The sequence below is a fragment of the Pseudophryne corroboree genome, chromosome 2, assembly GCF_028390025.1.
Source record: "Pseudophryne corroboree isolate aPseCor3 chromosome 2, aPseCor3.hap2, whole genome shotgun sequence".
NCBI lineage: Eukaryota > Metazoa > Chordata > Amphibia > Anura > Myobatrachidae > Pseudophryne > Pseudophryne corroboree.
In genome coordinates this window covers 901684330-901708090 of record NC_086445.1, presented here as the reverse complement: position 1 = coordinate 901708090, position 23761 = coordinate 901684330, and positions in this window count along the sequence as shown.

The following is a 23761-nucleotide window of genomic DNA, read 5'->3' as shown; positions in this document are numbered from 1 at the left end:
CAGCAAACTGCAAAACTAAAATGCACCACAGGTATAGAATGTAGATGGATAGTATACTTAATGATGACACAGAGGTAGGTACAGCAGTGGCCTTCCGCACCGTACTGCTATATATAGTATACTGGTGGTCACTGTGTCAGCAAACTGCAAAATTAAAATGCACCACAGGTATAGAATGTAGATGGATAGTATACTTAATGACGACACAGAGGTAGGTACAGCAGTGGCCTTCCGTACCGTACTGCTATATATAGTATACTGGTGGTCACTGTGTCAGCAAACTGCAAAACTAAAATGCACCACAGGTATAGAATGTAGATGGATAGTATACCTAATGATGACACAGAGGTAGGTACAGCAGTGGCCTTCCGTACCGTACTGCTATATATAGTATACTGGTGGTCACTGTGTCAGCAAACTGCAAAACTAAAATGCACCACAGGTATAGAATGTAGATGGATAGTATACTTAATGACGACACAGAGGTAGGTACAGCAGTTGCCTTCCGTACCGTACTGCTATATATAGTATACTGGTGGTCACTGTATCAGCAAACTGCAAAACTAAAATGCACCACAGGTATAGAATGTAGATGGATAGTATACTTAATGATGACACAGAGGTAGGTACAGCAGTGGCCTTCCGCACCGTACTGCTATATATAGTATACTGGTGGTCACTGTGTCAGCAAACTGCAAAATTAAAATGCACCACAGGTATAGAATGTAGATGGATAGTATACTTAATGACGACACAGAGGTAGGTACAGCAGTGGCCTTCCGTACCGTACTGCTATATATAGTATACTGGTGGTCACTGTGTCAGCAAACTGCAAAACTAAAATGCACCACAGGTATAGAATGTAGATGGATAGTATACCTAATGATGACACAGAGGTAGGTACAGCAGTGGCCTTCCGTACCGTACTGCTATATATACTGGTGGTCACTGTGTCAGCAAACTGCACAACTGAAATGCACCACAGGTATAGAATCTAGATGGATAGTATACTTAATGACGACACAGAGGTAGGTACAGCAGTGGCCTACTGTACCGTAATGCTATATATTATATACTGGTGGTCACTGGTCAGCAAAACTCTGCACTGTACTCCTCCTATATAATATTATACTGGTGGTCCAAAGTCCCCACAATAAAGCAGCACACTGAGCACAGATATGGAGTGTTTTTCAGGCAGACAACGTATACTGGTGGTCACTGTCAGCAAAACTCTGCACTGTACTCCTGCTATATAATACAGTGCTCCCCAGTCCCCACAATTAAGCAGTGTGAGCACAGATATATGCAGCACACTGAGCACAGATATGGAGCGTTTTTTTCAGGCAGAGAACGGATAACTGGTGGTCACTGATCAGCAAAACTCTGCACTGTACTCCTCCTATATTATACAGCTGCTCCCCAGTCCTCCCCACAATTAAGCAATAAAGCACAATCAAGTTCAACAATAACGGAGAGGACGCCAGCCACGTCCTCTCCCTAACATTTCCAATGCACGAGTGAAAATGTCGGCGACGCGCGGCTGCTTATATAGAATCTGAATCTCGCGAGAATCCGACAGCGGGATGATGACGTTCACGTTAACCGAGCCATACGGGAGAATCCGAGTATGCCTCGGACCCGTGTAAAAAGGGTGAAGTTCGGGGGGGTTCGGTCTCCGAGAAACCGAACCCGCTCATCACTACACATTTTAGTTATTATGTGCACTGAGATTCAGGGGCTTATGTACAGGTTCCGAGATAACAGAACAGGTAAGATTTTGGTGAGTCTGCCACTTTAAATTTAGTGGCAATCAGCTTTAAGGCAGGTTTTGCCCTACAGTATAACTGATCGTCACTTTAAATTTAGCTGTGAACTCACTGAGATCATGCCGGTTCCTTCATCTCGGAACCTATTACATAAGCCCTTAAAGCTCAGTACACATAATACTGTAACTAAATGTGCTCCCCTTATACTATTACATTTCATTGTTATACAGTCTATTAAAAATAGTGTGATTGATGGTTGGACAGTAAGTTCCCTCAATTGCAAGACAAACTGAAGTGTATTATTACCTACATACACTGGTGGGTATTCAATTAACCCTGATCATATTTCTTCTGCAAAAAATGTGCTGATATTGTGATTTTTGACCAATGGTCATTATCGGCTATTCAATTAAAGCACATTTTTTCCGGACCTATGCATTATCGCAGGTTTTAAGGGATGTTTATCGGAATTATGCTTAAGTGCCAGGTAACAAGGCTAATTGTATTGCCCCCGATAAATTAATCAGCTGTGGTAAATTACTGCAGCTAATTGAATACCCCCATTGTATTGTTCTATGATACTGTATTATTAAATAAACTACATCAAACAAAAAAGCAAAACAAGTAAATTAGGTGCTTATTTAAAGACCCTTTCCCCTAAAAACTAGGCAACTTCAATAATGTAATACACTAATAGTAGTAGTAATAATAATAATAATAATAATAATAATAATACATTTCAAACTGTCAGTAATATTCTGTTATAGTCAGTTATATAACACATAAAGTTCTCATTAAAGTTTAACCATAGAAAATAAATTGATCTTTAAGAGAGCTACAAGCAGCAGGATAAGTCATGTACAGTAGTCATATAAAACCAACAAATCATTAGCACTGTAAAAACTAAAAAGACTCAATGGGATAAATAAAAATTTATGAAAGGATTCTTACTACCTGAGATATTTTCCCGTGTCTTTAGGCAGATTGTTGTTTAAGTCTGTTGCATCATAGGATGATTTACCCTTAACGTTTCCTGATCTCATGTGCAGCTTCCATGGACACATCATTTTTCAAGTGTTGTATGTCTGACTTTACATTTACACTGGGTGCAGGTTCACCACGGGGGCTGGTCTTTTGCATAAAAAAATAGAACCTGGTAAAGTAAAAAAAAAAAAAAAGGATCTAATAAATCCAGGAAACACTTTTTTTTAAACAGCTTTACAAAGCAACATCCTCCCTCTGCACTGAAAATACATGACCTTAGAGTATGATGAGGTTGCAGTAAAAAGTATATTATACTGAAATGAACACAATCAGCCCTAGCAATTGCTGATGCAACCAATGTTTTATGTATGTGTATTAGAGATGAGCGGGTTCGGTTTCTCTGAATCCGAACCCGCCAGAACTTCATGTTTTTTTTCACGGGTCCGAGCGACTCGGATCTTCCCGCCTTGCTCGGTTAACCCGAGCGCGCCCGAACGTCATCATGACGCTGTCGGATTCTCGCGAGGCTCGGATTCTATCGCGAGACTCGGATTCTATATAAGGAGCCGCGCGTCGCCGCCATTTTCACACGTGCATTGAGATTGATAGGGAGAGGACGTGGCTGGCGTCCTCTCCATTTAGATTATAAGAGACTGAGAGAGATTTACTGGAGCTGACTAGGAGGAGTACTGTTACTGTAGAAGTGTAGAGACTGAGTGGAGAGAGTTTACTAGTGAGGACAGTGCAGTTTACTTTATAATCCGTTCTCTGCCTGAAAAAAGCGATACACAGCACACAGTGACTCAGTCACATACCATATCTGTGTGCACTGCTCAGGCTCAGGCCAGTGTGCTGCATCATCTATTATCTATATATAATATTATATATATCTGTCTGACTGCTCAGCTCACACAGCTTATAATTGTGGGGGAGACTGGGGAGCACTACTGCAGTGCCAGTTATAGGTTATAGCAGGAGCCAGGAGTACATAATATATTATATAGTGAGTGACCACCAGACACACAGTGCAGTTTATTTAATATATCCGTTCTCTGCCTGAAAAAAGCGATACACACAGTGACTCAGTCAGTCACATACCATATCTGTGTGCACTGCTCAGGCTCAGGCCAGTGTGCTGCATCATCTATTATCTATATATAATATTATATATATCTGTCTGACTGCTCAGCTCACACAGCTTATAATTGTGGGGGAGACTGGGGAGCACTACTGCAGTGCCAGTTATAGGTTATAGCAGGAGCCAGGAGTACATAATATATTATATAGTGAGTGACCACCAGACACACAGTGCAGTTTATTTAATATATCCGTTCTCTGCCTGAAAAAAGCGATACACACAGTGACTCAGTCAGTCACATACCATATCTGTGTGCACTGCTCAGGCTCAGGCCAGTGTGCTGCATCATCTATATATATTATATATCTGTCTGACTGCTCAGCTCACACAGCTTATAATTGTGGGGGAGACTGGGGAGCACTACTGCAGTGCCAGTTATAGGTTATAGCAGGAGCCAGGAGTACATATTATATTAAAATTAAACAGTGCACACTTTTGCTGCAGGAGTGCCACTGCCAGTGTGACTGACCAGTGACCTGACCACACTGACCACCAGTATAGTTAGTAGTATACTTATATTGTGATTGCCTGAAAAAGTTAAACACTCGTCGTGTGACTTCACTTGTGTGTTTTTTTTTTTTTTATTCTATAAAAATAAAACTCATTCTGCTGACAGACAGTGTCCAGCAGGTCCGTCATTATATAATATATAATATATACCTGTCCGGCTGCAGTAGTGATATATATATATTTTTTATATCATTTATCATCCAGTCGCAGCAGACACAGTACGGTAGTTCACGGCTGTGGCTACCTCTGTGTCTCTGCACTCGGCAGGCAGTCCGTCCATAATTGTAATACCACCTAACCGTGGATTTTTTTCATTCTTCTTTATACATACATAGTTACATAGACATCTTCTCTTTATCAACCAGTCTATATTAGCTGCAGACACAGTACAGTACGGTAGTTCACGGCTGTGGCTACCTCTGTGTCTGCACTCGGCAGGCAGTCCGTCCATAATTGTATACCACCTAACCGTGGTTTTTTTTCATTCTTCTTTATACATACATAGTTACATAGACATCTTCTCTTTATCAACCAGTCTATATTAGCTGCAGACACAGTACAGTACGGTAGTTCACGGCTGTGGCTACCTCTGTGTCTGCACTCGGCAGGCAGTCCGTCCATAATTGTATACCACCTAACCGTGGATTTTTTTCAGTCTTCTTTATACATACATAGTTACATAGACATCTTCTCTTTATCAACCAGTCTATATTAGCTGCAGACACAGTACAGTACGGTAGTTCACGGCTGTGGCTACCTCTGTGTCTGCAGTCGGCAGGCAGTCCATAATTGTATACTAGTATCCATCTCCATTGTTTACCTGAGGTGCCTTTTAGTTGTGCCTATTAAAATATGGAGAACAAAAATGTTGAGGTTCCAAAATTAGGGAAAGATCAAGATCCACTTCCACCTCGTGCTGAAGCTGCTGCCACTAGTCATGGCCGAGACGATGAAATGCCAGCAACGTCGTCTGCCAAGGCCGATGCCCAATGTCATAGTACAGAGCATGTCAAATCCAAAACACCAAATATCAGAAAAAAAAGGACTCCAAAACCTAAAATAAAATTGTCGGAGGAGAAGCGTAAACTTGCCAATATGCCATTTACCACACGGAGTGGCAAGGAACGGCTGAGGCCCTGGCCTATGTTCATGGCTAGTGGTTCAGCTTCACATGAGGATGGAAGCACTCAGCCTCTCGCTAGAAAAATGAAAAGACTCAAGCTGGCAAAAGCAGCACAGCAAAGAACTGTGCATTCTTCGAAATCCCAAATCCACAAGGAGAGTCCAATTGTGTCGGTTGCGATGCCTGACCTTCCCAACACTGGACGTGAAGAGCATGCGCCTTCCACCATTTGCACGCCCCCTGCAAGTGCTGGAAGGAGCACCCGCAGTCCAGTTCCTGATAGTCAGATTGAAGATGTCAGTGTTGAAGTACACCAGGATGAGGAGGATATGGGTGTTGCTGGCGCTGGGGAGGAAATTGACCAGGAGGATTCTGATGGTGAGGTGGTTTGTTTAAGTCAGGCACCCGGGGAGACACCTGTTGTCCGTGGGAGGAATATGGCCGTTGACATGCAAGGTGAAAATACCAAAAAAATCAGCTCTTCGGTGTGGAGGTATTTCACCAGAAATGCGGACAACAGGTGTCAAGCCGTGTGTTCCCTTTGTCAAGCTGTAATAAGTAGGGGTAAGGACGTTAACCACCTCGGAACATCCTCCCTTATACGTCACCTGCAGCGCATTCATAATAAGTCAGTGACAAGTTCAAAAACTTTGGGTGACAGCGGAAGCAGTCCACTGACCAGTAAATCCCTTCCTCTTGTAACCAAGCTCACGCAAACCACCCCACCAACTCAATCAGTGTCAATTTCCTCCTTCCCCAGGAATGCCAATAGTCCTGCAGGCCATGTCACTGGCAATTCTGACGAGTCCTCTCCTGCCTGGGATTCCTCCGATGCATCCTTGCGTGTAACGCCTACTGCTGCTGGCGCTGCTGTTGTTGCCGCTGGGAGTCGATGGTCATCCCAGAGGGGAAGTCGTAAGCCCACTTGTACTACTTCCAGTAAGCAATTGACTGTTCAACAGTCCTTTGCGAGGAAGATGAAATATCACAGCAGTCATCCTACTGCAAAGCGGATAACTGAGGCCTTGGCATCCTGGGTGGTGAGAAACGTGGTTCCGGTATCCATCATTACTGCAGAGCCAACTAGAGACTTGTTGGAGGTACTGTGTCCCCGGTACCAAATACCATCTAGGTTCCATTTCTCTAGGCAGGCGATACCGAAAATGTACACAGACCTCAGAAAAAGAGTCACCAGTGTCCTAAAAAATGCAGCTGTACCCAATGTCCACTTAACCATGGACATGTGGACAAGTGGAGCAGGGCAGGGTCAGGACTATATGACTGTGACAGCCCACTGGGTAGATGTATGGACTCCCGCCGCAAGAACAGCAGCGGCGGCACCAGTAGCAGCATCTCGCAAACGCCAACTCTTTCCTAGGCAGGCTACGCTTTGTATCACCGGTTTCCAGAATACACACACAGCTGAAAACCTCTTACGGCAACTGAGGAAGATCATCGCGGAATGGCTTACCCCAATTGGACTCTCCTGTGGATTTGTGGCATCGGACAACGCCAGCAATATTGTGTGTGCATTAAATATGGGCAAATTCCAGCACGTCCCATGTTTTGCACATACCTTGAATTTGGTGGTGCAGAATTTTTTAAAAAACGACAGGGGCGTGCAAGAGATGCTGTCGGTGGCCAGAAGAATTGCGGGACACTTTCGGCGTACAGGCACCACGTACAGAAGACTGGAGCACCACCAAAAACTACTGAACCTGCCCTGCCATCATCTGAAGCAAGAAGTGGTAACGAGGTGGAATTCAACCCTCTATATGCTTCAGAGGTTGGAGGAGCAGCAAAAGGCCATTCAAGCCTATACAATTGAGCACGATATAGGAGGTGGAATGCACCTGTCTCAAGTGCAGTGGAGAATGATTTCAACGTTGTGCAAGGTTCTGATGCCCTTTGAACTTGCCACACGTGAAGTCAGTTCAGACACTGCCAGCCTGAGTCAGGTCATTCCCCTCATCAGGCTTTTGCAGAAGAAGCTGGAGGCATTGAAGAAGGAGCTAAAAGGGAGCGATTCCGCTAGGCATGTGGGACTTGTGGATGCAGCCCTTAATTCGCTTAACAAGGATTCACGGGTGGTCAATCTGTTGAAATCAGAGCACTACATTTTGGCCACCGTGCTCGATCCTAGATTTAAAGCCTACCTTGGATCTCTCTTTCCGGCAGACACAAGTCTGCTGGGGTTGAAAGACCTGCTGGTGAGAAAATTGTCAAGTCAAGCGGAACGCGACCTGTCAACATCTCCTCCTTCACATTCTCCCGCAACTGGGGGTGCGAGGAAAAGGCTCAGAATTCCGAGCCCACCCGCTGGCGGTGATGCAGGGCAGTCTGGAGCGACTGCTGATGCTGACATCTGGTCCGGACTGAAGGACCTGACAACGATTACGGACATGTCGTCTACTGTCACTGCATATGATTCTCTCAACATTGATAGAATGGTGGAGGATTATATGAGTGACCGCATCCAAGTAGGCACGTCACACAGTCCGTACTTATACTGGCAGGAAAAAGAGGCAATTTGGAGGCCCTTGCACAAACTGGCTTTATTCTACCTAAGTTGCCCTCCCACAAGTGTGTACTCCGAAAGAGTGTTTAGTGCCGCCGCTCACCTTGTCAGCAATCGGCGTACGAGGTTACATCCAGAAAATGTGGAGAAGATGATGTTCATTAAAATGAATTATAATCAATTCCTCCGCGGAGACATTGACCAGCAGCAATTGCCTCCACAAAGTACACAGGGAGCTGAGATGGTGGATTCCAGTGGGGACGAATTGATAATCTGTGAGGAGGGGGATGTACACGGTGATATATCGGAGGGTGAAGATGAGGTGGACATCTTGCCTCTGTAGAGCCAGTTTGTGCAAGGAGAGATTAATTGCTTCTTTTTTGGGGGGGGTCCAAACCAACCCGTCATATCAGTCACAGTCGTGTGGCAGACCCTGTCACTGAAATGATGGGTTGGTTAAAGTGTGCATGTCCTGTTTTGTTTATACAACATAAGGGTGGGTGGGAGGGCCCAAGGACAATTCCATCTTGCACCTCTTTTTTCTTTTCTTTTTCTTTGCATCATGTGCTGATTGGGGAGGGTTTTTTGGAAGGGACATCCTGCGTGACACTGCAGTGCCACTCCTAGATGGGCCCGGTGTTTGTGTCGGCCACTAGGGTCGCTAATCTTACTCACACAGTCAGCTACCTCATTGCGCCTCTTTTTTTCTTTGCGTCATGTGCTGTTTGGGGAGGTTTTTTTGGAAGGGCCATCCTGCGTGACACTGCAGTGCCACTCCTAGATGGGCCCGGTGTTTGTGTCGGCCACTAGGGTCGCTAATCTTACTCACACAGCTACCTCATTGCGCCTCTTTTTTTCTTTGCGTCATGTGCTGTTTGGGGAGGGTTTTTTGGAAGGGACATCCTGCGTGACACTGCAGTGCCACTCCTAGATGGGCCCGGTGTTTGTGTCGGCCACTAGGGTCGCTTATCTTACTCACACAGCGACCTCGGTGCAAATTTTAGGACTAAAAATAATATTGTGAGGTGTGAGGTATTCAGAATAGACTGAAAATGAGTGTAAATTATGGTTTTTGAGGTTAATAATACTTTGGGATCAAAATGACCCCCAAATTCTATGATTTAAGCTGTTTTTTAGTGTTTTTTGAAAAAAACACCCGAATCCAAAACACACCCGAATCCGACAAAAAAAATTCGGTGAGGTTTTGCCAAAACGCGTTCGAACCCAAAACACGGCCGCGGAACCGAACCCAAAACCAAAACACAAAACCCGAAAAATTTCAGGCGCTCATCTCTAATGTGTATGTATATATATATATATATATATATATATCAACATTTTTAAATTAATTGGATGGGGTTTATTCTAGAGAAAGAATCATATGAACAAAATGTAAATCAGGATAAGATAATTTGTGACTCTACAGCTTTTGTAGCACTGCAAGTCCCATAGTACACTTGCAGTGCCCCTGAGTGCCTTAGTTAATGTTATGAACATAGTAGTGCCCTAGTTTACATTATGTCACCACGTAGGGCTGCCAGCACATATTACGTAACACAGTATCCCCAATTCACATTATGACATACAGTGTCCCCAGTTCATATTATGTCACATTATATTGCCCCCAGTCCATATTATGTTACTATAGTGCTTCACTTAATTTAATGCTACATTACAATGCCACAGTTCATATTATGCAACATTATAATGCCCTCCAGTTCATTTTATACCACATTACAATAAATAGGTCCAGGGGTGTAATTAGAAATATTGTAAGCCCCAAGGCAAAAGTATGTATTGGCCCCTATGTACTACCAATTGGTGAAAAATGTATATAACACATTGAACTTTGCTAGGGAAGGTGGGCCCACTCAGCTGTGGGCCCATTAGAGCTGCACCTGCACCTATGGTAGCTACGCCCTTGCTTGTAGTATTAGTTCTATAATAGTAGGTACACGCCAGGGGCAGTTTAAGAGTGGTGGGGTCTGTGTGCAGGCTTTGTGTGGGGCCACTTCTCTCTGCGATAATGTAGACTCTGACATTGTGCATGCACAGGCAGAGGCGTAGCGAGGGTGGCACCGGTGGAGCTCATGCTCCAGGCACCTGCCTCTAGTAAGGGCACTGCAGTCCCACCAGCAGCTAACACTGCGCCGCCAGCGGCATGTCACACAGACTGTGCTCGGTGGCTGCGCTGTGGGAGGAGGAGGGATGGATGCTGTCCCCGCTGCCAGCAGCACAATAAAAAAAAATATATTTTGGGCACAGCGCACAACGTCATGAAGTCCGTGCGCAGTGAATGAAGAACAGGCGGAGGCACCGCCATATCGACGAGGAACTCAGCTCTGATCCGGGACGAGGGCAGGAGAGGAAAGTGTATTTGATGTGCTGGAGAGACACAGGGTGAGCAAGCCATGGGGAGACATGGAGGGGGGGGGGGTGAATGGGGGTGGCAAGCAGCCATACGGAGACAAGACACAGGGGGGATGGCAGCCATGGGGAGACACAGGGGGAGAGGCAGCCATGGAGAGACACAGGGGGAGAGGCAGCCATGGGTAGACCCAGTGGGGAGGCAGCTTTGGGGAGACACAGACACAGGGGGGATGGCAGCCATGGAAAGACACGTGGGGGAGGAAGCCATGGGGAGACACAGGGGCAGGGGCAGCCATGGGGAGACACAGGTGGGAGGCATCCATGGGTAGACACAGTGGGGAGGCATCCATGGGTAGACACAGTGGGGAGGCAGCCATGGGGAGATACAGGGTGGAGGCAGCCATGGAGAGACACCCCTTTAATTTAACCCCACATGCACACTTGGGTGGGGGGTGCCATAGCACATAGTGCTCCGGGCTCCGTGGCTACGCGCCACACCTCTGTGCACAGGTCTCCAGGAGCTGGCCTCTGCATCTTGTTCTTTGAGTCTTCTCTACTGCACATGCGCAAATCTCTGGGAAAATGGGCAATGGTACATACTTTGCAGTTATTATTGGGCTAATTAGCCAATAATTGGCTGATCTTCCCGATAATTGGGTAGTGTGTATGCCAGAGCATTTTTAGCTGATAAATGGTCAAAACTTTACTGATCAGGAGAACGATATAGCATGTGCTGCACACAATGGCCCTCATTCCGAGTTGATCGCTCGCAAGGCGAATGTAGCAGAGTTACACACGCTAAGCCTACGCCTACTGGGAGTGTATCTTAGCTTCTTAAAAGTGCGACCGATGTATTCGCAATATTGCGATCACAAACCTCGTAGCAGTTTTAGAGTAGCTTCAGACTTACTCTGCCTGTGCGATCAGTTCAGTGCTTGTCGTTCCAGGTTGACGTCACAAACACACCCAGCGTTCGCCCAGGCACTCCCACCGTTTCTCCGGCCACTCCTGCGTTTTTTCCGGAAACGGTAGCGTTTTCAGCCACACGCCCCTAAAACGCCGTGCTTCCGCCCAGTAACACCCATTTCCTGTCAATCACATTACGATCGCCGGAGCGATGAAAAAGCCGTGAGTAAAATTACTTTCTTCATAGCAAAGTTACTTGGCGCAGTCGCAGTGCGAACATTGCGCATGCGTACTAAGCGGATTTTCTTTGCGATGCGATGAAAAATACCGAGCGAACAACTCGGAATGAGGGCCAATATATTGTTCCCGACTTTCGGATCTAGAGATCAAAAGAAATTACACACTGAGCAAGAAATTGCTCAGTGTAGACAGCGTGCACTGATCCAATAATCGCTCCATCATATTGGAGCGCTTATTAGGCGTGTTTGGTAAGAATATCAGAAAACATGCACAGCACTATCTAATCTATCTATCTATCTATCTATCTATCTATCTATCTATCTATCTATCTATCATATATAAATATATTCCACATGAAAAAGGAGCCAGCACATCCAGTTGAAAAATACAACGTTTATCAATAAGTAAAAAAGCATTGTATATTTCAAGTCACAATCAACAGTTACAGGATTGACACCATAACAAAATGACACTTATAAACAACAGATGTTTGAGCGGCCCTTGCCAGAATGACCAGCATTTTGCCTTTTTTGACCACTCTGACATCTGTTGTTGATAAGTGTCATTTCATTATGCTGTCATTCCTGTAACTATTTATTGTCATTGTTTTGAGCATATATGGGGTTATTCAGGTTTGTTAGCAAACCAGAAAAGTTAACAATTGGGCAAAACTATATTGCACTGCAGGGGGGGCAGATGCAACATGTGCAGAGAGAGTTAGGGTGGGGGGTGTTCAAACTGAAATCTAAATTGCAGTGTACTGTAAAAATGAGGCAGACAGTATTTACCATGCACAGAGACAATATAACCCACCCAAATCTAACTCTCTCTGCACATGTTACATCTGGCCCAGCTGCAGTGCAACATGGTTTTGCCCAGTTTTATATATGGTATCCTGAAATCACAATCTAATTGTGCCTTTTTAAGCCCACATCTAGGGGGAACAAAAAAACACGATCTGTCAAGGTGAAATGCAGGATCATTACTTCAGAACACGATCCGCACCTACTTGCATGAACCCCTAAATGAGGCTGTCCTTTTCACACACGTGTCTAAAAAACATAAATCTGTATGAAAGAAAAAAAAAAATCTTCATTTAAGCACTAGTATGACATAATTTACCCATGTCTTTTCTCTGTGGATTAAGAAATGAGAAATCACAGTCCACATAAATTGCCCCACAAATATTATAGTAATATTGTGAAGCAATTTGTACAGTACACTATTTCCACACTATCAACTGTTGTAGCTGAAGAATGTCTTAGAGTTGCACTGCCACCTAGGGAAATATATTCCTAAAATCGACACTCCCCAAGGTTTGAAATGACCTGGGAGCTGCTGTAAGTAAACTGTTTCCCTTGGAGCCATGCTTCTTCTATTATATGGAAGCAGTAAATAAAGGTGTCGATTTAATAAAGCTTGGACAGAGGTAAAGTGAAGAGAGATAAAAGTACCAACCAATCAGCTCCTGTCATTTTTCAAACACAGCCTGTAACATGGCAGTTAGGAGCTGACTGGTTGGTACATTATAGATGTGTCCTCACACATCTTTGATGAAATGAGCAGCATGTCGTGGCGTATGCATCGTGGCAATGCACACCGCCACACTCCCTTTTGTATGCCATTATTCATGGGTACATGTCTATGGCGAATGCCGCCATGAAAGTCACCAAACAACAACGGGTAGAGGCAACTTATCAACCCACTACCGAAACCCATACATTCCAGCTGAGTCTCTCTCCAACTCTGTGGCAGCGGGAGCGTCCACTTCCGCCGCCTGTGTCCGCTCGCCAAACTGTGTGCTGTTAGCCGCGAAAACATGCATACACATGCTCCCGCGAATGCCACGGCATGTCAAATTCTTTGCCTCGCAGGCTAAGATGTATAAAGACATATCTGTAGGTCTCTCCACTTCATCTCTTTCCAAGCTTTAATTAATGTTCACCTTTATGTTAATAAATGTTCCCCTTTATCTCTTTAATTTATACATCTTCCCACAAGTAAATACCCGCATATAAATAAAATGATGTAAATGTTGCTCCATTCTTAAAAGTGCAAACGTTAAACTACAATTATAGTAATTGATATCACACAAAGTTAATTTGCACGTTATATCAGTGACAAAAGAAACAATAAAAAAGTGCCTATACAGAAAACAAAACAACACATGAACTTACCCCTTTTGTTTAGAACAATGGTACAATTGAAAAAAAAATCCTCTTCAATGTTCAAGACTGTTACTTCCTGAAGCTGTACAAGAATAAGGCAGTATAACAGGACAAGAATAAGGCAGTATAACAGGACAAGAATAAGGCAGTATAACAGGACAAGAATAAGGCAGTATAACAGGCACATTAAATGACATTAGCTGCTACTGTTGAAAGTTGTCAGAAAAAATTGTGATTGTTGCTCCATCATGTTGCTCTTGTACTTTCAGAATGTAGCTGTAGCCCTCTTTATTCATAGTACTGCTCAGGCAGACACTGATAAGGATGCAAATATCCCCAGAACCTATGCCCAGACTATTAAATATGTGGCACAGGTGGATCTATAAACACTGTCTTGTTCCTGCTTCATTATCAATCCAATCAGCATAGAACAATGGAATGTTATCATAACTCTGTTCTCAATGCTCCAGTTTTACAGTCTCAGAATGATACATGACACATAACAAAGTACAAGCCATATACCGCAGGTACTGTATATCTGCATCCCAGATATAAAATCATTTCACATACCTCTTTCTTTCATTGATAGCACGTTTTCTCTACTTTACAAAAACAAATAGCAGATCCTTTTATATGTAAATTTGGGTCAACCTATAATTTGATATTGTTTGTATTGTAGGGTTGATTATGCAGATTATGATTATGGCACATTCACTGCTAAGTAATACTACTTAATAGCTAGGGGGCAGATATCAATACATTGCATTTGTAGATTGTAGCTCCTTATAGCTGTCTACTGGTGTCACTGTTGCTATAGGGGCTTATTTACAGTTACAACTCAACAATATAAATGGTATCATGCAAAAATGTATTATTCTTTTTTTTTTTTAAACATTAGTTTTTATTGAGAAATTTACACATAAATCGGGGAAACAGAAAAAAGAATTATGGAGAACATTGGGGGGCGGGGGGTCAAGATCAGGTACCAGAAACATGGTAACATACAGTTGGTCCGGTGAACATTAGGTTACAATAGACTTCTAAGAAGGTCACAAAAATAAAATCAGAATAATATACACAACGTGAGGAGATACAGGAGGCTTTGGAACATGTAGCGCTGACAAATCAATTGGCGAGGCGGCCACAAATGAATGAGCTAGACCAGCGTTATATGTGGACCAGCTAGACCATTTCACGAGAATGTAGGATGAAGAGGGGGAATATTTAGCTACAGCCGTTTCATAAATAAAATGCCTATGAACTTTTTGTTGAATGGCCGTTAAGGAAGGGATAGTATCTGATTTCCATAATTGGGCATTAGCGGCTTTAGTAGCTACCAAGATATGTCCCAAAACATACCTGTTGCCGGAGGGAGATGTTCTGTGTGTAGTATTATTATTTTCTAATGTTTAATTTCATTTAATGCAATAAATATGTTAATAGTTGAATTTTCATGTTTGTAACTGTGGAAAATTAGCGCTTAGGTATTTATGTCCGACATAGGTTGTGTTGTTTGATATACTAGTGCTATCTAGTGAATCATTAAATTTAAGCAACATATACATCAAACCACGGTATTCTCATCTGACAGATACTTTATTAATAAGTTTTTATTTTACTTGTAGTATGTTCATTCGATCATGTCATTGTATAGCCATTAGAAGAGATGTAATAACAACTTTGAGCAGTCCCCCCTAGAACACGCTGATCTGCAGGTTCCCACAACTTCGAGCAGTCCACCCTAGAACACGCTGATCTGCAGGTTCCCACAACTTCGAGCAGTCCACCCTAGAACACACTGATCTGCAGGTTCCCAGTTATTACATTTACCCCTAATCATTGGATTCAGAGAGTGGGATGTAATGAAGTCTGTGCTGGCGGCTGTGCGGGATGCCGGTCGAATTGGGAATTTTTTTTTAAGGGGCAATCATGTACAAGGCATGGTTTAGCCTTGTACATGATTGCCCCTTTAAAAAAAATACAAAAAAGAAAAACAGTTGTCTTTTATGCTGGCATACTAAAAAATATATATAAAATTTAACTTTTACTACATTTTGTTTAAAAACATTTTCTTTGTGAAATGGAACATACCTATAATGATGTGAACTAAAGTGATAATTAAAACCTCATGCCTCACTGTGTTTTTATTTTATATTTATTGTATATGATTATATGTGTTTGTTCCTATGCATATTGTTTATAATACAATATAGGGGGTTATTATATCTCCAATTATTTAAATTCTTATAGAGTGTTTGGCACTCTCCAATCATATGAGTACAGATCATTCCATGAGTTGAGAGAATTATTACATATGTGCGATGTTCACATTAATAAATGTCCGCTGCTGTATATTGCTAAAGATGGTATTCCATTATATCACCAGGTTGTTAGGCGTGGCGGTCTTCGGCCGTGCCCTGACTGAACAGCGGTCACGGCCACCGCGCCTCTCTCCTTCCCTGTCCCCCGCACGGCGCCTAGCAACGCCAGGACGCCGTGCGCACGATAGCCGCCGGGTCCCTGGCAACGCAGGACGCCGTGCGTGCAGGGCCGCCGGGTGCATAGCAACGGGGACGCCACAGGTGGACCGCGTTCCCCGTTGCTAAGAATAGTTAATTAGGTTGCTCGTGCAGCAGGGCAGCTGCACGGCAACTAGTAATTAGGGTCTGGGGGCTGGTCCTGCTGGCCCTCCTGTTATTGGCCAGCAGGGCCTTTTTATGTGAGCCAGCACACTGCAGCCCCGCCGGTGATAGCTTCTTGTATGCTGTTCCTGCCTTGCAGAACTCTGTTCCTGTCAGCCGTGTTTGGTTGATCTTGCTCCCTGCCCTTTGGTACTTTGGAGGTCCGAAGCCGGTCCTGGGAATCCTTCTAGTCCTTGCGAACCTGTTTGTCATCTGGGGTTCTCGCCCGGTTTCGTGAGTAGCGGCTTCTGCCGCGTGTTGCGGCCTATGCCGCTTAGTGTTTACTTTACTGTGAATTGGTGCATTTGCGGAGGTTTCCGCTTTCACTGTCCTCCCCGGAACTTGGCGGTGCCGTGTAGGGGAGTGGACAGTGGTTTCTTTGTAGTTCTTTTTCCTTTGGCGGCGTGCCGCACATACATTTAGTTTTTAGGTAGTTTATAGCCCCTAGCGTGGTTGTTTCAGTTAGAGGTCCCCTTGTTATTACCCTGTCTCAGTTCACGCCTTGTCTCTCTTTAAGACCTGAGGGGGCATCGGAGTTGGGCAGACCTAATCCGCCCTTCAAACGCGGCTGCCATGGGCCCAAGAAACCATAGTCGTTCAGGCGTGAATTGATAACACGGGTAAGACAACGGAGGTAGGGTGCTAGGGGCTATTTCCTTCCCATTTCCCTATCCCAGCATTCCGTCTTGGTGCTCAGGACTCACTACATAAGATCTCCCCTGTCCTGAGCATCAGGATCATAACACAGGTGATATAATTCCAACTTATTTAATGCTTGTGTGCCACAGTGATATCTATATTTGAGTTTCCATGTCTGTATACTAGACATGACAGATCGTCATTGTCAGCTGGCATAGCAATTACAGACCATTTGTGAAATAGACAAAGCTGTCTTATTATCAACATTGAACCTAAATGGAATTAGAAAATATGTATATAGAACCTATACTATAATCCTAACTGCATGAGAGTGGTAATACCCCATATGGGAGAATTAGCTAAATGGAATACCATCTTTAGCAATATACAGCAGCGGACATTAATTAATGTGAACATCACACAAGTAATTCGTCACATATGTAATAATTCTCTCAACTCTTGGAATGATTTGTACTCATACGATTAGAGATTGCCAACCAAGCTATAAGAATGAAACTAATTGGAGATATAATAACCCCCTACGTTGTATTATAAAACAATATAAAAAAAAATATACATAGGAATAAACAAATATAATCATATATATAAAAAATATAAAATAAAAACACAGTTAGTCACAAAGTTTTAATGATCACTTTATTTCACATCATTATATGTATGTATGTTCTATTTCACAAAAAACATGTTTTTAAACAAAATGTAATAAAAGTTACATTTTTTATATCTTTTTTAGTGCGCCAGCATAAAAGACAACTCTTTTCCTTTTCTTTTTTGTATTTTGGTATACATGTTGTCTATGGCAGCACCCCCGTTGGGCAAACAGACTATAATATGTTTCTATAAATAATTAGGGTTATCCAAACAGATAAATTGATATTTACTGGTGCAGAAGAATTTTCCCCATCCCCAATTTCCCTTTCTTTTTCATCCCTTTAAAAAAGAGTCCAAGTTCGACCAGTATCCTGCATGGGTGTTGAACTCGGACTTCATTGCATCCTGGCCAGAAAGTACATTATACGGCTTGTGTTTAAATTAATAAGTGATAACCTTTTTCAGCTTGCATTAATTTGATTGTTATTTGGATTTTCATTTTTAAGTGCTATTTACATTTCGTATTATAAGTATGGCTTTATAATGAGAATGGATGGAAAATGTAAGATGATGCCCCTTTCCCACAATTTTATATGTAGTATTGCACAGGTTCTCAAACTCGGTCCTCAGGACCCCACACAGTGCATGTTTTGCAGGTCTCCTCACAGAATCACAAGTGAAATAATTAGCTGCACCTGTGGACCTTTTAAAATGTGTCAGTGAGTAATTAATACACCTGTGCACTTGCTGGGTTACCTGCAAAACATGCACTGTGTGGGGTCCTGAGGACCGAGTTTGAGAACCACTGTAGTATTGCATTACTCAAGTTACAACAGCTCACAAAACGCATGACTATCTGGTCTAAAATCCCTATAGTGTATCTACTGTATAAGGAGAATATGGATGGCACCAAGGGTAAAACTTATGCAAACCCCAAATACAGTACAAATGACTGCTAATGCTCTATACTGGGTTACGCTACATTTACTAACAGTGTAAAATCAGAGACTTTCCAAAGTAAAAAAGCCTCATTCTAAAATATGATGCTCTGAGTTTGGCGTCTGAGTGTTAGAGCTGAAGGTTTAAAACTACAAATTGACATTTTACACATATAAGAAAGTTAAAAAGAGTAAAATGCTGAAGTTCATGTACATAAGAAATCCAGTAAGACTGGTGTTCTAGGCACTTGATCCTTACCTGCTTGTATCCTCAGTCTGACTTGTCACTGTGTGACATGGACCAGTGGTACAGTGCAACCTTTATAAAAATATATATATACTGTAGTGTAGCCATGAACATGTAAAGTAGGGGTTACCCCTGGAAATGACAGGGACAAGAAATATTTAGTTACATAACTGCTGGGAAAATCCTGCAAATTATACTTATTTCCCTTCCTCTTAGAAGAGTAAATCTGAGTGTTTATATGAAATGCAGGTGATTCATTTAGTTACCATAGTGATTAATTGACATCCTCAGAAGCTGTAAAGTCATGAATTAAGTTTGGAGGTTATAAGTGATCGCCCACTTCTGTGGACATAAGCTGCCTGATTTACTAACCGCGCAGTTGTGCAATAGGGTGTAATGCAATTGGTAATTGTCTTTGTTTCATCAGATGCCAACAGTTTATGGGCTGATGCTGAGCTGTTTGTTTAGTATATAATATGAAATTGGTCCTGCACATGCTCACAAATAAAATAGACTGTATGCATACGTCCCTACGCAGGATAGCCAGTATCTCACTCTAGTTTTTTCTTACAGATGTACAGGTGGAATGGGGGTAGGAAGGTGTGGGCAAACCTAGGCTGCTTACAGAAAGAAAGATTCACTTTATTGTAAGCCTAGAAGCATACACACCTGCTTTCCCAAAGTTGCAGGAGACTTCTGATTTTTTGGGTAGTCCCTTGCATCCCCTGAAGAGTATGTGTATCTCTAGCATCCCAACCAATTCCTAATGAAGTTGGCAGCATGGAGAGATAATACTGAGAATCTTGGGTCCAAATGGAGGGGCTAAAATTATGCAATTCTCATCATTTTAGCTCTGCCCCCACCCTGCAGATCCATAAATCATGCCATTTTGCCACAATAAAGGCAAGGCCTAATGACGTGGATAGCCGGCACTACCCATAAAGTTGTCAGCAGCATCTCCTCCTCGGGGCTTCTCCTGGGGAGGAGATAAAGTTGGTAAGTATGCTAGAAGACATGGACACAAAGGCCTATGCATAAATCTGTTGCATTTGCTAGACAGCAGGGGCAAATGCATACATGCCCTTATGATGGTGAGTATTAGCAGGCAGCACTAGAAAGACACTTCTGATTAGATATTGCAGATTTGCCTTTCCAATTCATTCATTGTATGACAGTATTGAAAACCTGCAAAGCATTTGCCGTTCTAGCAGTTCTAGCAACACAATAATGAAGAATAGCACTATAGTTCAATAAAGGTTTATTTAGTTCTATTTTTATAAGCTTACACATACCAAATCCAAATTAATAAATACAAAGTGCATCTGCTTGTGACATTATTATTAGAATTGTTTACCCAGACTTATATGATTATGTTACATGAACTAGTATTGACACTTTACTATTAGTATTGTAAACACACTGCTCTGTCTTGACATTTTGTCAACACTCTTCTATGTGTGCTTTTTCTTTTGTGGTATTATAAGTCATTTTTATTTTTAATAGGGGCAGATTGTCAACTTAACCCAGTTTGACAGTGGGACAGTGTCAGAATTGAAGATGCACTTTTATGTCCATGAGCAATAACCAGGAGAATCTCTGCAAGACTTCACTCTTAGGGGGACATTTACTAAGCAGTGATAAGAGTGGAGAAGTGAGCCAGTGGAGAAGTTTCCCCATCAACCAATCAACAGCTATTGGTTCTTCACTGTTAGGGCAATCAGGATGTGGAATTTCCTGCCAGGGAAGGTGGTAATGGCGGACTCTGTAATTGGATTTAAAAAAGGAATGGTTACATTTCTGAATGAAAAAGCTATCCAAGGTTATAATACTTAAAATATCAACGTGGTTAATCCGGGGGTAACATGAGTTATAGTAGCTAACTAGTCATAAAACATTATTTAGCAAGTATGTAGAATCATCACAACTTAAAACAGGTTGAACACGATGGGCAATTTGCCTCTATTCAACCTCAAATACTATGTTACTATGTTAGCTCTGTATAATTTTCTAGTATGCAAATAATAGATGTTACTTCAGTGCTGATTGGTTGCCATGGGCACTTCTCCACTGGCTCACTTCTCCACTCACTCACTCCACACACACTTCGCAGGCTGGTAAATCAGTTCATAGAGGGGTTCAATAGAGAAACTATTAAACCCAGCTATGCCTGATGCATCTGCAATCTCCACGGTTCTCTTTCTTGTACTTCAAAGAAAGTGGTTTAATGTTGGTAGGGCCCAGAAAGGTGCAAAAGATACCCATCCCTGAAATTACAGGATATCAAGAGTGAGCCACCTCTCAGAAGTTAGTTACCTGAGCCTTGGGAATCCTTCACTGGTGAAAGAGACTGCTGTCCAAAGTGTGCAAACCCAGCTACCACATCTCATCCATGCTGTGAAGGGGCAGATTGTATAATTGAATTTTGGAGTTTCTGAAATGTGTAAAACGCTCCAGAACATTAATAATGTCAGACACAGAGTTGGCCGGGGCAGAGTGGCGCTCTGAAAAAAGGAAAAGTACTAAGGACTGGTGGAAACAACTTCATAGTTTGAAAAGAAGGCCCATCAAGCAGTTTGACTCACAAGGACAGTCTATAGGTAGGTAATGTGAAGAAGTGGCCATATAGAGTCTTTAAACTCCAAGGAAGTGACATGAGCTTGTAAAGCTCAAATAGAATAAATAGGTCCACCTTTAGCTGAAGGACAGTCAAGAGATGCAGTTTCATTTCTGATCTTGCATAGCTAAGTTAAAGTGAATGATTCACTAGCTGCTCCTCAAGTTAATTCATAAAAGTCTTAGGCAAGGTTGAATGGTTTAAGGTGGAACATGGCTATGGCTTTATAAATCAAAACAATACCAAACAAGATGTGTTTGTGTTTAACACTGCCATTCATATGAACAACCCTAGAAAATATCACTGAAGCCGCGGTGAAAGAGATTGTGGAATTTGATGAGGTGTATGGAGAAAAGGGTATACTGAATGTAACTGGTTCTGGTGATATGTCTGTTCAAGGCAGCAAATATGCAGCAAATTGTGACCGACATTTGCGCTACTAAAAGCACATAAGTTACTATAGAGTCTTAGTCATCAGTGGCATTACAGAACACGTTACTATCCTTTGTAACAATGGAGTAGGTGAAAAAACTGCACTTTTTGCTATTTTTTTTAGGGTGAATGGGGATTTGCCCTATGCAATAGAAGGGCCATTTTTTCATTTAGGTGAAACATTCAGCAAGAGCAAAAAACATGTGGATCCGCAAATCCACCTGTTCATACGCCATCATGGTAACTATAGACCGGTTAGTCTGACATCAATAGTGGAGAAACATTTGGAAAGTATACTAAGGGATAACATAGAGGAGTACCTGGAGAACTCCCATGCTATTAATAAGAACCAGCATGGTTTTGTGAGAAATAGGTCATGTCAAACTAATTTGATTTGCTTCTATGAGAAAGTAAGTGACAATCTTGACCAGGGTAACGCAGTGGATGTGGTCTATCTGGATTTTGCAAAAGCTTTCGACACAGTGCCTCACAGAAGGCTGATTTTCAAATTAGGGGAGCTTGGTATAGGAAACACTATTTGTACATGGGTGAGTAAATGGCTGGATAACAGGGAACAGCGAGTGGTGGTTAATGGGATGTTTTCCACCGGTGCTAAAGTAATCAGTGGAATACCACAGGGTTCTGTGCTGGGGCCACTATTGTTTAACATATTTATAAATGATTTAGGAGAAGGAGTTGAAAGCACAGTGTCAATTGTTGTAGATGGTACTAAAATATGTAGGGTAATCAATTCAGATGTGGATGTGGAGTCCCTTCAGAGTGATTTATTGAAACTGGAAGTATGAGGTTTAATGTTGACAAATGTAAAGTTTTGCACTTTGGGACTAAGAATAAACATGCAATCTACAAATTAAATTGGGAAAATATAGGGGAACGGTATTAAAAAAGGATTTGGGGGTGTTCATTGATAGTAGATTTAGAATCAGTACACAATGTCAAAGTGCAGCAACAAAGGGAAATAAAGTGTTAGCATGCATTGAAAGGGGAATTGAGAGAAGGGATGAGAGTGTAATGCTGCCACTGTATAAATCATTGCTACGACCGCATCTTGAGTATTGTGTACAGTTCTGGGCACCACACTATAAAAAAAAATGTTAGAACTTGAAAAGGTTCAAAGGCGAGCTACCAAATTGATTAAGGGGTTGGAGACACTGGACTTTGAGGAGAGGCTTTCTAGGTTAGATATGTTTACACTAGAAATGAGACGATTAAGAGGAGATATGATTAATATTTACAAATATAAAAAAGGGCAATATGCGGAGCTATCATGTGAGTTGTCTATTAAGAGACCTCTACACAAAACGCGCGGACACCCACTAATGCTTGAAGAGATGAAATTTTGTACTCCGCACAGGAAGGGATTCTTCACTGTAAGCAGGGCCGGCCCTATAATTACGCCCATTACGCAGACGAGTAAGGCGCCGCACATAGAGGGTGCTCACTTAGTCTGCAGTGCTAGCAGTGCTCAGCACAGCCCAGTATTACTCACTGTGTCTGTGCTGCTGCGGCTGCCTGCTCGGCGAATGCGGCTCCTCCTCTCTGAGTCCCTGTGTGCGTATCTGTAATGAGCGGCGGGACGTCATGACGTCACGGCGCACATTACAACATGCGCAACCTGTGCGCTTGGGCAGGATGCCCGCCGCGCCATTTCCGCCAGCCCGCCATGAGTCACTCACTCACCACTGTCAATGTCATGATAGTGGAGCGTGCTGTGCTGCTTGCCACAGTTGCCTGACCGCGTCCGCCACCAGACACATCTTTGAGCGGATCCCTCCCACGCACAGGCCGCACTGCTCGGGCTTCCCTGCTGGCTGCCGCTGCCCGGCTGATGGATTGAGGAGGTAGAGACTGAAG